This window comes from Schistocerca cancellata, chromosome 2 (genome assembly GCF_023864275.1).
Source record: "Schistocerca cancellata isolate TAMUIC-IGC-003103 chromosome 2, iqSchCanc2.1, whole genome shotgun sequence".
Taxonomy (NCBI): domain Eukaryota; kingdom Metazoa; phylum Arthropoda; class Insecta; order Orthoptera; family Acrididae; genus Schistocerca; species Schistocerca cancellata.
This window is the reverse complement of record NC_064627.1, coordinates 590,499,843-590,516,596: the sequence shown is the minus strand read 5'-3', so window position 1 is coordinate 590,516,596 and position 16,754 is coordinate 590,499,843.

Below are 16,754 nucleotides of genomic sequence, written 5' to 3'. Positions count from 1 at the left end.
ACTGTCGAATGATGAGGCTGTAGAACATCACAGTAGGCACTTCAAATGGAGGGAACTTCACTTCCCTAAAGCCACAGTACTGGACATACATAGGTACAAGGAATGTCATCGCAAAGTAACTTTGGTAAGAGAAGAAATAATTAAATTGATTGAAGAAAGAAGGAAGTACAAAAATGTTTAGTAAAAGACAGGAGTACTTAGGAATAAAAGAAATAGGATATGCAAGGAAGCCAAGGAGAAATGGCTGCGTGAAAAATGCGAAGAAATCAAAAAATAAATTATCATCGGAAAGGTCAAAACAACCTTCAGTTGGAAATTTAGAGTGCAACAGGAATTCTGGTGTTCAACACGGGAAAGAAAGAGGAGAGGTAGAAAGAGAACACTGAAGGCCTCTGCGAGGCATAAGAACTATTTGATGATGTGACTGGGGAGAAAATGGGAGTCGATATGGAAGACATAGAGAACCAGTTTTAGAGTAAGAGTTAAACATAGCACTGAAAGACTTGCCCACATTCCTTTGCAGTACCTGAAATCACTGGGAAAAGTGGCAACCAAGTAACTATACAACTTGGTTTGCTGATTAGTCTCGACGTATTCCATCATATTTTAGAAAACATATCATCCCTAAGACAGCAAGTAGGATTAAATGCGAGAGTTATTGCACACTTAGCTTAAGAGCTCATACGTCCAAACTACTGACAAGAATAATGTACAGAAGAATGGAGAAGAACACTGAGGATTTGTTAGATGAGGATCAGTTTGGCCTTAGGAAAGGTAAAGGCACCAGAAAGGCAGTTCTGACGTTGCGGTTAATAATGGAAGCAAGACTTAGGGTAAATAAAGATACTCGTACATTCATACGATTTGTCCTCGTAGAAAAAGTGTTCGACAGTGTGAGATGGTGCAAGATGTTGAAAATTCTCAGAAAAATATGCGTAAGCTAAAGGGAAAGACGCATAATACGCAATATGTACAAGAATCAAGATGGAACAATAAACTGGAAGACCAAGAACGAAGTGCTCACATTACAAGAGGTTAAGACAAGGATGCAGTCTTTATCTCAAACTGTTCAATCTGTACATCGAAAAAGCAATGATGGAAATAAAAGAGAGGTTCAGAAGTGGCATCAAAATTCAAGGTGAAAGGATATCAATGATAAGGATCACTGATGAAATTGCTATCCTCTGTCAAAGTGAGGAAAAATTACAGAATATGTTGAATGGAATGTTCAGTCTACTGAGTACAGAATATGCATTGCCAATAAACCAAAGAAAGACGAAAGAAAGGAGGAGTAGCAGAGATGAGATTAGTGAGAAACTTAGCATCCAAATAGAGGCGAAGAAGTATAAGTTAAGGAATTCTGCTACCTTGGCAGAAAAATGACGGCTGACTCAAGTAGGACATAAAAGGCAGACTTCCACAGGCAAAAGAGGCTACCCTGGTCAAAAGAAGCCTACTAGTGAGATTCATGGACCTTGATTTGAGGAATACATTTCTGAGGATGTACTTTTGGAGCACAGCATTGTGTGGAAGTGAATCGCAGACTGTAAGAAAACAACAAAAAAAGAAGAGAAACTAAGCATTTGAGATCTGATGCTATAGAAGGACGTTGAAAATTAGATAAACTGGTAAGATAGAACATGAGGAGTTTCTCCGCACAATTGTCGAGAAAAGGAACTATGAAGAACACTGACAAGAAGACGAACAGGATTACAGGACATGTGTTAAGACATCAGGAAATAACTTCCAGGGTACAAGAGGGAGCTGCAGAGGGTAAAAGCTGTAGGGGAAGACTGCAATATAGACCAACAAATAACTGAAGACGTTGGATGAGAGTACTGCTCTGAGATGAAGAGCAATTCGTGGCAGGCTGCATCAAACAGAAGAGTGTCGACTTTGTGGTACATCAGTATGATAAAGTCACTGTGTACTTATCATATGTGTGTTTCTTTTTAGTTAGCATCTGTATTAAAAGATTTGAAGATGTTCCAAATTTGAACGAAACTAGTAATCATTATTAATACCAATACGGCAATAGACTACAATAAAACTATTAGAATAATAAGTAGCTGTAGCGGATTTGTATCACTATTTGACATCACATCATGCTTTCTGTATTCTGGCTGCTGGTCAGAGCCAGTGGTACAGTCCTACGATCATCCCGTGTTATAGTGCTTCCAGAACGATCTGTGCATATTTCTCTTGGCACATTGTTGTCCCGAGGCCGTCTTGTCACTACTCGTATTTTCATTACAGCCAGCGGCCTGTGCTGTTCTGTGCGATGCTCCCATTTCATGCCAATGTTTCGATATTTCTCAGAGTACGATAGATGGCGATAAGCTACAAGTCCTATGGGCACATCGCGTTGCGATCTACATCTATAAAGTTCCAGTAACCAAAGACCCATCATGTACTCACACTACACTGGGGTGACAAAAATCATTGGATACTTCCTAATATCGTGTCGGACCTCCTTTTGCTCGGCGTAGTACAGCACCTCGACGTGGCGTGGACTCAAGAAGTCGTTAGAAGTTCGCTGCAGAAATACTGAGCCATGATGCTTCTATAGCCGCCCATAACAGCGAAAGTGTGCACGAACTGACTTCTCGATTATGTCCCATAAATGTTCGATGGGATTCATGTTGGGCGATCTGGGTGGCCAAACCATCCACTCGAATTGTCCAAAATGTTCTTCAAACTAATTGCGAACAACTGTCGCCCAGTGATACGGCGCATTGTCATCAATAAAAAACATCCATCATTGTTTGGGAACATGTATCCATGAATGGCTGAAGATGGTCTCCAAGTACCCGAATATCGAGACCCAGTTCATTTCATATACACACCATTTGGGAGTCATCAACTTGCACAGTGCCTTTTTGACAACTTGGGTCCGTGGCTTCATGGGGTCTGCGCCACACTTAACCAACTGAAGTTGGGTCTCATCTGACCAGACCACGGTTTTCCAGTCGTCTAGTGTCAAAAGCAGGCGCTGCGGGCGATGTCACGCTGTTAGCAGAGGCACTCGTGTTTGTCGAATGTTGCCACAGCCCATACACACAGATTTCGCCGCACTGTCCTAGCGGATATGTTAGTCATACATCCCACATTGATTTCTGCAGTTATGCCACGCAAATGGAGCTGCTCTCGGTCGTTAAGGGAAGGTCGTCGGCCACTGCATTGCCCGTGGTGAGATGTAATGCCTGAAATTTGGTAGTCTCGGCAATGTGGACCATGAAATACTGAATTCCCTAACGATTCCCGAAATGGAATTCCCATGCGTCTCGCTCCAACTACCATTCCGCGTTCAGCTTCTCTTGATTCCAGTCGTGTGCAGCATTCATGTCGGAAATCTTTTCACATAAATCACCTGAATACAAATGACTGCTCCGCCAGCGAACTGCCCTTTTCTACCTTGTATACGCGATATTGCCACCATCTGTATATGTGTGTATCGCTATCCCATGACTTGTGTCAATTCAGTGCTCTTCATCTCCAGTAATAGTTTCCTTTTTTTTACTGAAATTTTAATCATCTTATACCACTGGCACGGAAATATAGTAATTTCAGTCTGTTAGCGTGCTGTAGAAGTTTTCATTGTATAACATTTTCCATTCCCGACCGTTGCTTCTGCCACCTTTACATAATATTAAAGGACAGTTCATCTCACTATCCGAGTGGCCACAGCCTTTATCTATTTGAGAGGAAACGAGTTGTTGTTTGTAGTAACATACTTCCACTACGACTACGACACGCTTTCGCAATCATAAATAATCACAGTTGTCAGTACGCACATAAGAAGTGATCTATGCTCGTTCCATCCAGTATGATTGAGAGTAATTATGATTTTCCTTTGGACGCGCGACGTATATCTTTTGGGAATTTCTTGTCACGCGCATCTGAATTGTGCTGTGGGAACCGGTATCTACAGATAAGGGCTCACTGTCTTTCAGGCGCGTCCAGAACCTTATCTCGAGAATAATCAGATGTCAACAACTGAACGGGGTTACCAGTGTTTTGTAATGCACCTGTCTGCTGAGCATGTGTGCCATCAGTTGTCTGGCGACGGCAAGTGTCTCTGACGTATCAGGTTGTGAGATTCTGTCCACAGGCTGGTTCCGTGATTATGTTACAAACTGTCAGGGATGATGGGAAAGGGTAAATTTATCAATATGGGGTAAGGGACCCTAGTCCGGAAATGGCCGCGTCGAAATTTATAAGCGCCATTCGTTCTGATACCTCTGACAATGAAATATTGTTGTTGCTAAAGCTGTAGGGTAGAGAACTTTCAGAAGTGGTAGTATGAACCAAAACAAGAAAAGAAAGTATAGTAAATGTTGTTGTTGTGGTCTTCAGTCCTGAGACTGGTTTGATGCAGCTCTCCATGCTACTCTATCCTGTGCAAGCTTCTTCATCTCCCAGTATCTACTGCAACCTACATCCTTCTGAATCTGCTTAGTGTATTCATCTCTAGGTCTCCCTCTACGATTTTTACCCTCCACACTGCCCTCCAATGCTAAATTTGTGATCCCTTGATGCCTCAAAACATGTCCTACCAACCGATCCCTTCTTCTAGTCAAGTTGTGCCACAAACTTCTCTTCTCCCCAATCCTATTCAATACCTCCTCATTAGTTACGTGATCTACCCACCTTATCTTCAGCATTCTTCTGTAGCACCACATTTCGAAAGCTTCTATTCTCTTCTTGTCCAAACTAGTTACCGTCCACGTTTCACTTCCATACATGGCTACACTCCATACAAATACTTTCAGAAACGACTTCCTGACACTTACATCTATACTCGATGTTAACAAATTCCTCTTATTGAGAAACGCTTTCCTTGCCATTGCCAGTCTACATTTTATATCCTCTCTACTTCGACCATCATCGGTTATTTTACTCCCTAAATAGCAAAACTCCTTTACTACTTTAAGTGTCTCATTTCCTAATCTAATTCCCTCAGCATCACCCGACTTAATTTGACTACATTCCATTATCCTTGTTTTACTTTTGTTGATGTTCATCTTATATCCTCCTTTCAAGACACTGTCCATTCCGTTCAACTGCTCTTCCAAGTCCTTTGCTGTCTCTGACAGAATTACAATGTCATCGGCGAACCTCAAAGTTTTTACTTCTTCTCCATGAATTTTAATACCTACTCCGAATTTTTCTTTTGTTTCCTTTACTGCTTGCTCAATATACAGATTGAATAACATCGGGGAGAGGCTACAACCCTGTCTTACTCCTTTCCCAACCACTACTTCCCTTTCATGCCCCTCGACTCTTATAACTGCTATTTGGTTTCTGTACAAACTGTAAATAGCCTTTCGCTCCCTGTATTTTACCCCTGCCACCTTCAGAATTTGAAAGAGAGTATTCCAGTTAACATTTTCAAAAGCTTTCTCTAAGTCTACAAATGCTAGAAACGTAGGTTTGTCTTTTCTTAAACTTTTTTCTAAGATAAGTCGTAAGGTCAGTATTGCCTCACGTGTTCCAACATTTCTACGGAATCCAAACTGATCTTCCCCGAGGTCGGCTTCTACCAGATTTTCCATTCGTCTGTAAAGAATTCGCGTTAGTATTTTGCAGCTGTGACTTATTAAACTGATAGTTCGGTAATGTTCACATCTGTCAACACCTGCTTTCTTTGGGATTGGAATTATTATATTCTTCTTGAAGTCTGAGGGTATTTCGCCTGTCTCATACATCGTGCTCACCAGATGGTAGAGTTTTTTCATGACTGGCTCTCCCGAGGCCATCAGTAGTTCAAATGGAATGTTGTCTACTCCCGGGGCCTTGTTTCGACTCAGGTCTTTCAGTGCTCTGTCAAAGTATAGTAAATATGGACTCTAAAATGCATACCTTCAGAGCTATAGCCACTTGTTCAGTGGAAGAGATGTATTTCGCAGTAGTGAAGATGAACAAGTGATTATACCTCTTAAGTTATGCACTTTAGATGCCTTACTTACTAGACTCTTTTTCTTTTGTTTTGGCCCATACTATCACCTCTGAAAATTGTCTACCCTATAAGCTTGTTAACAACAATACCGATACATGTATTCCACTGTCTGAGGTATCAGAACAATTTTCGATCATAATTTTCGACTCGCTCGTTTCTGGATCAGGGTCCCTTTCCTGTATGCAGCTTCTCATAACACGCTGAAATGACAAAAGTCATGTAGACTTCCTAATACTGGGTTGGATCTCCTTTTGCCCCGCGTAGTGCAGCAACTCGACGTAACATGTATTCAAAAAGTCGTTGGATATACCCTGGAGAAATATTGAGACATGCTGCCACAATAACTATCCATAATTGTGAAAGTATTGCCAGTGCAGAATTTTGTTCACGAACGCAACTCCTGATTATATCCCATATGTTCGTTGAGATTCATATCGGTCGATCAGGGTGGCTAAATCATTCGCTCGAACTGTCCGTAATGTTCTTCAAAACAATCGCGAATAAGTGCGGCTCGGTGCCATGGCACACTGTCATCAAAAATTCCAATGTTGTTTGGGAACATGAAGACCACGAATGGCTGCAAGTGGTCTCCAAGTATCCAAAAATAACCTTTTTCAGTCAATGATTGGTTCAGTTTGACCAGAGAAAGCAGTCCATCTCATGCAAATACAGCCCACATCATTATGGAACCACCACCAGCTTGCACAGAGCCTTGTTGAAAACTTGAGTCCATGGCTTCGTGGGGTATGCGCCACACTCAAACCCTACCATCAGATCTTACCAACTGAAATCGCGTCTCATCTGCCACGGTTTTCCATTCGTTTAAGGTCCAACCAATATGATCACGAACACAGTGGAGGCGCCACAGGTGGTGTCGTGGGTTAACAAAGCCACTCGCGTCTGTCATCTGTTGCCGTGGCCCATAATGCCAAATTTCGCCTCACTATCCTAACGGACACGTTCGTCGTACGCCCCATATTCATTCCAGTGATTGTTTCACGCATTGAAAACGCTACTCTCGGTCGTTAAGTGAAGGCCGTCGGCCACTGAGTTGCCCATGGTAAGAGTTAATGCCCGGAATTTGATGTTCTAGGCTCACTCTTGACACTGTGGATCTCAGTATATTGAATTTCCTAACGATTTCCGAAATGGGATGTCCCATGCGTCTAGCTCCAACTACCTTTTCGCGTCCAAAGTCTGTTAATTCCCGTGACCATAACGTGACGTCGGAAATCTTTTCACACGAATCACCTGAGCACAAATGACAGCTCCACCCCTTTATACCTTATATCACTGCCATCTCTGTATGTGCATATCGTTATCCCATGACTTTTGTCACCTCAGTGTAGAGCTCAAAAAATGTTTCAAATGGCTCTGAGCACTATGGGACTTAACGTCTGAGCTCATCAGTCCCCTAGAACTTAGAACTACTTAAACCTAACTAACCTAAGGACATCACACACATCCATGCTCGAGGCAGGATTCGAACCTGCGACCGTAGCGGTCGCGCAGGTCTAGACTGAAGCACCTCGGTCACGTCGGTCGGCTCAGTGTATAGCCATAAGTAGACGATCATCCACCGTTGCAAGGTAACTTGTTTATCGCAAACCATAGTCAAGTCTTGGTCTCCCCCTATAATTCTCCTACCAAACTCTCCCACAATTTACCATAATTGACGATTCTTTAACCCCTCAGGTCCATCATATCAACCGTCCCTTCTTTTAGTCACGTTGTGCCACAAATTCCTTTTCTCTTCAATCTGATTCAGTAGCTCTTCATTTTTCATCCAATCTACCCACCTGATCTTCATCATTCTTCTGTAGCACCACATTTCAAAAGCCTCTGTTCATGCCAGAACTGTTTACTATCTACGTTTCACTTACGTACAAGGCTACACTCCAGACTAGTAACTTCACAAAAAGACTTTCTAACATTTAAGTTAATATTCGATGTTTACAAATTTTTCTTTTACATTAATACTTTTCTTGCTACTGTCGTTCTACATTATATTTTAGTTTCCGTTCAATATTTACAAATTTATGTATATTCACTGACATTAAAAAATACACCTGTTTGTCTGTTGCGCGCATATGCAGTTTCACCAACAACCGCAGCGTCCCCGCCCTCTCATATACATATACATATTAAATATCTTTTCTCCACAGTTGACAGCCTCTTTGAAATGTGCTTTGTAGTGAAATGTGACTTACTTCGTTAATAAGACGTATAGCTCGACTGGACAAATGAATGTGCTTTGTCCTCGTAATCAGCACAAGATCTTGATGTGGTTAACCGGATCAGTTATGTACATACATCCTGAGCCTTAGCCAGAGCTGTTGAGTAAATAGATCCACAAAAAATATCTGGCTGGTTGCGGTCTTCTTAGTGTGAACTTTAAATCTATAGCCGCACCAACATCATCCATAACGGATAGATTGAAAACAAAACGTTACTGCACTCCCCTGTGTCTTACATTCTGTGCTTTCATGGCTGACTTCTTTTGCGCAAGTGATATGCTCCGCACACATATGAAGCAAGAACTGCTATTCTCTTACAATATTTGATACATTTTGGCGAAATTTGTGCTAGTTCTCGTCGCCTACTGGCATAATAAGAAGTGGAGTATTCATTCTTTACTCTCACCTCGCTCTACACAGTTTCTCCGCCGGCCGTTGTCTTAATAAAAGAGTCTAGAAGTCCGTCTGTCCATAATTAATTACACAGCCGTTGGTTTGTATTCCTCCATGTTAACCATCTCAGAAATACTGTCTAACTAAGAAAATTGCCCTAATTAGAATCTGTTTCGACAGCGGTTTGACTTTTAAATTTGCTAGTCAGTCCTCGTGCTTTAAGTTTGTTGGTTAATCCTCCGAAACTGGTCGCATTATTAATAAAGGATATTGTGGCAAAGGGAGGATTTTATTTAGTACACTTCGTAACCGTCACGGACAAGCTACAGTATGGAGAAGCAAAGTACTTAACAGCACCGTAGGGTGCTGAATATTCCAGTTCAATAATGCAGTGCGAGAATTAGAGGCGTTGCGAGTCTTAGCGATAGTACGCCATTCAAACGGGAGGCTTTCGGAAGCGTTAAGTGCCTCTTAATGTGAGTATCTAATATGTGATAACGACGACTGTGTAAGATCAACACTGACAAGAGGAAAGTGGGACATGGGATTAGGATCCTACGCACCTCTGGGAGGACGATTGTTAAACGCGAATAAAACGAGAATTCACTAGACGTTATCTACACAGAAAAGTGCGTTTACTGGACGTATTGAGAGAATTTATAGCATTATGATCCAGCTTCAGCCCTCGTTTGCTGAGTAGAGTTGTGAAGATCCACTTGTTATCCACTATACCAAGGAGCTAATTTATGAAGCCTCGAGTAACTCGACGTTATCTTCCTAAAGCACACGAAATTTTCTTGTCGTCCGGTAGTTCTGTAAGTACTGTCTTCCTCTGAATTCGATCATCACCTATACTTGTCAGCGTTATCTCTCGTTCCATGCCGCTTACAAACTCTCTTTCACAATGAAGGTCCATCGATCAAAGTGGTGCAATGCTTGAGGCTCTGGACCCGTTCTGTGGAGAACGTGTTCAAATCCCCCTCCGACCGTCCCGATGCAGGTTTTCCGTTGTTTCCCTAAATCGTTCACTGGGAAAGAACACGACCGATACCTTTTCTGCCTTGTCTTAACGGAGCTTAGGTTAAGCTTAGCATAGTAACGTAATATTAATTCGGAATTGTCTTTTGAGGATTAGCTGCGGTTCCATTGTAAAATCATGATTTTAATTATACAGCCAACGGCTCTCAATCACCAAACATGGCAGCAGATTTTCTTGTGGCCTCTTTCTCATCTTATTTTTGTGTCACTTTTCCAGTGATAGCTGTAATTTCTTTCGCGAATTTTTGATAGAGAATAACACGGCTTGCAATTAATGGCGTTTATCAAACGTGTACTTCTCTATCGTTATCATCTCGAATAGTCTACTTGCGACAGATTATCTGTGGGCCACTGTATGTGGTTTTGTTAATTCACATACAACACTTCGGCAGTGAATTCGTTAGACAATGCATGTTGTAAGCTTACAGAATGGGTCAAAGTGTTCCATATACGTATGAAAATAGGAGAAAATTAGAATTAGAAAGTATGTTCGAGAAATCCGAGTATCCTCCTATTCCTGCTTTTAATCTCGTCTATATTGTTCCAGTATTGAAGTTGCGACGCCTTGCTGATAAGAGTGGACGCAGTTACACTGTTGAAGAGCGGATATGGGCGTGTGTTTGGGTATAGGAACATCCACATATAGGGAAAACAGTGACAGGGACAATGAGTACACTTTAGAAATTGCTTTGTCAGGAATGCAGACTGTGGTTTTCTGGTGAAAGGAAAATCACCATGAAGTGCAAAGATTTTCTCTTGATATGGGCTGGGATGTCATTACGAAACCTGATCAGACCAAGTTTTTTGAAGGGTACATGAGCGGAAATTCATATTTGGACATATTGAAAAAGTGGTTAAGAGTTGGGGTCGAGGACCTGAGACTAATGGGTCAACTATAGTCACGGCAGGGAGGAACTCAAGCACATTTTCGTATCAAGGTTTGTGAGATCCTTGAAGAATTGTAGGCCTCGTGATTGGGCGTGTTTCAGAAACATCTTCAGCCCCACTGAAATAAGTATCACGAATCCCGGACCTTACCAGGCTAGACAACTCATTACAGGGAATAATCACTCCCCGTGTGGCTCAATGTCGGTACAAGACTAAAAAATTGTGCGAAACCATAACTCGTCAGATCCTCTAAAAGATGTTAAGGAGGACTTGGCGAAACATAGATCACTTTTTAAGGCACTATAGTGCCTACACGGATCAGTTGGATACGTCTATTTTATACCGGATGGTTGTAATTGAAGTACAGCTACTGACAGAGGTACTGTGTGTGTTGTAATTATATAAAAAAAATGGTTCGAATGGCTGTGAGCACTATGGGACGTAACATCTGAGGTCATCAGTCCCCTAGAACTTAGAACTACTTAAACCTAACTAACCTAAGGGCACCACACACATTCATGCCCGAGGCAGGTTTCGAACCGGCGACCGTAGCGGTCACGCGGTTCCAGACTGAAACGGCGAGAACCGCTCGGCCACAGCGGCCGGCTTGTAATTATCGTATGGTAGCGAAACTTGGTAGGTATGCTATGCGTTAATGCTGAACCGATTTACGCTGGAAAAAAAATTAGTTCCAATTGTGATTACCAGGTGCATATCTGGCGCTATATGTTGTTTGTATGAAGGTATGGCATCCACGCTCTCGTTTGACAAACCATAACGTGAGTGAACAGTACGGCTATCGAGAAGTGAGGCACTGCGCTATTAGTGAAACTGTTTTATGTGAACGGCAGCAGTTACAGTGCTGCATTGAGAGAGTATCGTCGACTGAAAAGTCTGAGGAGACGCCCGATGTCATTAAATGGTCTAAAGAAGATAACGAAATTCGGAAACACGAGTGAGCTTGGTGTGGCACCTAAAAGAGGAAGGCGTCCAATCCCGGTGCAAATTATTGACGAGGTTTCTGTTGCTGTAACTGACCATGAAGCTCACGCTCGCGGTGAGCTAGTTATCGTGCAGTCTCATGGTCAACAGTACAGAAAGTCTCCCGGTCTACTTTACACTGATACCCGTACAAGGTCGAGATGGTGTGGCAACTGAAACCACATGATCCGCAGAAACGTTCTGAATTTTCGTTTCGGTTTCTGGCACGTACCGGAGTTGATGACATGTGGCCGGGCAATATTATACGCAGCGGCGAGACACATTTCTACTCTACAGGATGTAGTTAATACACAGAATTGACGAATTTGCGGCATTGTTGAACAGCACCTTCTGCGCTAAGAGCCATCGCACTCACTGTACGTGATCGTGTGCTCTGGATTGGCAAGTACCTTTATTTTCGGTCCGTTCTTCTTTGAAGAGAGTAACCCAAGTCAGGTGCACCGTGACATCTGCAGGTTATCGAGACTCCTTGTACAGGACATGATTACTGCAATGGAAGAGTGCTACTACCACATTTTTCATGCAAGATGGGATAACACCTCATGTCGCTCGCCCAATGAAAGATCTGTTTAATGCAACCTTCCTCGAACGTGTTGTCTCCAAAAGTTTTCTAGATGCATGGCCTACAAGATCACCTGATCTGAATCCATGTGACTTTTGACACTGGGGATATCTAAAAGAATGCCTTTGCCAGAGTCAGATACGGTCTCTACCTGATACGAAGTCCGTATAAAGGAACGAGTGCTCATTATATTCCATCGGAAATGTTGCCAGCAACTACCGATCACATCTGTCTCATATTCAACAAATTGTGTAAGCGTCGGTTAACATTACGTCATTCTCACCTGTTTGACTTTTTCTGTCCACGTCCCGTTCCTAATCCCTTACTTACGGAAACATTTCTATGCGTTTTTCTTGCATTCACAGCGCCAGATTTGCACCTAGTGACCAAAACTGGAACTTTTGTTTTCAGTGTAAATCGGCTCCGCATTAGAAAACCAACCAAGTTTCGCTGTCATACGATAGCTATAGCCCTCAGTGCACAGCGTAAGTAGAGGAACTTTAATTACAACCAAGCGGCGTTAAGTGCGCAAAAGTACAATACAATTTTTGATATAGGAATACAGGGACTTCTTGGACACTGTACTGCTGCAGTGCATAGACCTGCTTCTCTTCAAGCAACTGAACGAAGTGTCGCAGCGGTCTAGTCATCGGACTCGCATTTGGGAGGTCTGAGCTCTTCCGTTTGTCCTGGGTCATACGCTTTAGCAGATTGCTGAAGTGGTTCACTTGAAAAGAACGCTACCAGTATCGTGCGCCATCCTTGTACACTCAGGACTAGTGTTACGCCTGAATTCGGGAGGACGACGGTTCAATCCCGTCTCCGGCCATCCTGATTTAGGTTTTCCGTGATTTCCCTAAATCGCTTCAGGCAAATGCCGGGATGGTTCCTTTGAAAGGGCACGGCCGATTTCCTTCCCCATCCTTCCCTCACCCGAGCTTGCGCTCCGTCTCTAATGACCTCGTTGTCGACGGGACGTTAAACACTAATCTCCTCCTCCTCCTCCTCCTCCTGTTACGCCTGAACCCGTCAGTTGTACTCTTCGGCACAAAATTTCTGACATTTCTTTGAGACTATCTAGTAACTGAAGGAAAGAAAACGAAATACAGATGCGGCTGCCATTTGTTCATGGATAGTAGCCATCAGTCACAATCTCTTCAGCCTAGATAATCTTTATTTCTGGAAATGGGCTACCAAATGGCACTCAAGATAACATGCCCATTATTTGATTAGCTTTTTCCATCGTTGTCAACAGTATCGCACAGTACAAATTTTCCGATTACGAGATCTATACAAATGGCAATCATCTCTGAAACATGAAAAGTGCTCTGTATGAACCGAAGTGGGAACAAGATTAACAAGAAGATGGCGCACTACTGCTGTAACAATTGGGGAAGTCACAAAAAGACCTCCTTATAGTTTTCAATCTTTCTACTAGTTTGATGCCGCTCACAATTTCTCCCTATCTTCCTCTCTTCTGTTAATGTATCAAGACACAAAGAAATTAAAGACATTAGCTATCAGTGGGCATTGATTTGTATCTACATCTACATTTATACTCCGCAAGCCACCCAAAGGTGTGTGGCGGAGGGCACTTTACGTGCCACTGTCATTACCTCTCTTTTCTGTTCCAGTCGCGTATGGTTCGCGGGAAGAACGACTGCCGGAAAGCCTCCGTGCGCGCTCGAATCTCTCTAATTTTACATTCGTGATCTCCTCGGGAGGTATAAGTAGGGGGAAGCAATATATTCGATACCTCATCCAGAAACGCACCCTCTCGAAACCTGGACAGCAAGCTACACCGCGACGCAGAGCGCCTCTCTTGTAGAGTCTGCCACTTGAGTTTGCTAAATATCTCCGTCACGCTATCACGCTTACCAAATAACCCTGTGACGAAACGCGCCGCTCTTCTTTGGATCTTCTCTATCTCCTCCGTCAACCCGATCTGGTACGGATCCCACATTGATGAGCAATACTCAAGTATGGGTCGAACGAGTGTTTTGTAAGCCACCTCCTTTGTTGATGGACAACATTTTCTAAGGACTCTTCCAATGAATCTCAACCTGGTACCCACCTTACCAACAATTAGTATTATATGATCATTCCACTTCAAATCGTTCCGCACGCATACTCCCAGATATTTTACAGAAGTAACTGCTACCAGTGTTTGTTCCGCTATCATATAATCGTACAATAAAGTATCCTTCTTTCTATGTATTCGCAATACATTACATTTGTCTATGTTAAGGGTCAGTTGCCATTCCCTGCACCAAGTGCCTATCCGCTGCAGATCTTCCTGCATTTCGCTACAATTTTGTAATACTGCAACTTCTCTGTATACTACTATCAATAGGGCAAGTTGAAAATGTGTGCTCGATCCGGGTCTGCTGCTTACTAGGCAGACACGCTGACCACTACGCCATCCGGACACAGCGGTTACCGCAACCGAATGGACTAACCTAGCATACCTCCCGTCAGACCCAAATTCTCGACATGTACCACACACTACTGATGTAGTGCCCTGTTCATTAGGCTCGCTACTCGCGGAATCTCTTCATTGTCGTAAGTGTTCGAACTCGGTGTGCGTCTGCACTGACGGGATCACAGGCTGTCATCGCCGTAATTATATATTCGTTGTGTCTGTTCTATCGGATCTGTCTGTTCTTTCGGACATGCCCGAAAGAACAGGCACCACATAGACACTGAGGTTATTTCTCGCAATTTTGCTTGTCTGTCAGCACTGAAAACTCTACATACACCCCACCGAGCGAGGTGGCGCAGTGGTTAGCACACTGGACTCACATTCGGGAGGAGGACGGTTCAATCCCGCGTCCGGCCATCCTGATTTAGGTTTTCCGTGATTTCCCTAAATCGTTCCAGGCAAATGCCGGGATGGTTCCTTTCAAAGGGCACGGCCGACTTCCTTCCCCGTCCTTCCCTAATCCGATGAGACCGATGACCTCGCTGTCTGGTCTCCTTCCCCGAAACAACCAACCAACCTCTACATACACGCCACTGATCTCGGTCGTGAAGGGAAAGCCATCGCCCATTGCATTGTCTGTGGTGATATGTAATGCCTGAAATTTGGTATTCTCGGCACACTCTTGACACTGTGGATCTCGGAGTATTGAATTCCCTAACGATTTCCGAAATGGAACGTCCCATGCGTGTAACTCCGACTACCATTCCGAGTGCAGAGTCTGTTACTTCCCGTCGTGTGGTCGTAATCAGGTCGGAAACCTTTCCACGGGAATCACCTGAGTACAAATGACGTCTCCGCCAATGAACCGCCCTTTAATGTCTTGTGTACACGATACTACCGCCATCTGTATAGGTGTGTGTTGCTAACCCATGACATTTGTCACGTCAGCGTATTTTCACCGGTGTCGGGTGTCACTACTAATTGTGATACACCAAATACAAGTAGATAAAATTTACTCACCAATACAAAAATCACGCAAGGGTACTATATTACGTAATGGAGAGAATTGTCAGAGACTCCAACTGAGCTGTCGCTATATAGTGATGCGCTTTTAACAATGCAAAACTTAAAGTACGCTGCAGCACACTCTTACAGTAATGAATGCTCTGATAGTTAGCTTGAACTCGTGGCTATATATTTCTGATAAAATGCGAATTGCCTTTTAACGTTGGAGTAAGTGATGGCAGGAATTGTATGCCTCTCCGGTTGGGAGTCACTTCACTTATTGTATATTCCCAACGTTATTGCAGGTAAGTGTCACACATTAAGCTTCATACAGATAAAGGAAATGAGTTTGATTAAAGATGCATCAAATGCTCATTGCTGTCACATTTCTTCACGTATTTAATTGTTCGTAATTTCTTATTGACATTTTGCTTTTAGTTCTGAAGCATGTTAGCAGCTCATAAACCGATATGTTTTATAGTCAAGATATTTTACTTTGTGAATACTGGTTGTTCTTGTAGGTTCTTCTACGATTATCTCAACTGCAGTTGAGCTACACCGTTAGGCTTTGTTTAAAATTGTTAACACTAGTATAATTCCGTACATTCGGGGTAGGGGGGGGGGGGCGTGAGCTCTGACGTCACATTCATTCACATCCCTGATGTGTTCGATTGGGTTCAGATCTGGCGAATTGGGGGGGGGGAGGGGGCAGCATATCAATTGGAAGTCGACACTGTGTTCCTCGATCCACTCAATCACACTTGTGGCCTTGTGAAATGGCGCATTATCTTGTTGAAAAATGCTATTGCCGTCAGGAAACATGATCGTCATGTAGCGGTGTACCTGGTCTGGAAACAGTGTACGATACCCCTTGGTCTTCGTGGCGCCTTGTACAAGCTCCACTGGATCCATGGGTGCCCACGTGAATGTTCCCCCGAGCATAATGGAGCCGTCGCTAGCTTGTCTCCGTCCGGCAGTACAGTTGTCATGGAGCTGTTCCCCTGGAAGACAACGGACTCGCGCCCTCCCGTCGGCATGATGAAGAAGGTGTCGGGGTTCATCAGGCCATGCAACACCCTGCCACTGCCACAACGTCCTGTGCCGATCGGCACGTGCCTATTTCAGTCGTAGTCGCCGATGCTGTAGTGTTAACATTGACACATGCCTGGGTCGTCGGCTGCGGAGGCCCATCGTTAGGAGTGTTCGGTGCACTGTGTGTTCAGGCACGCTTATACTCTGCCCAGCATT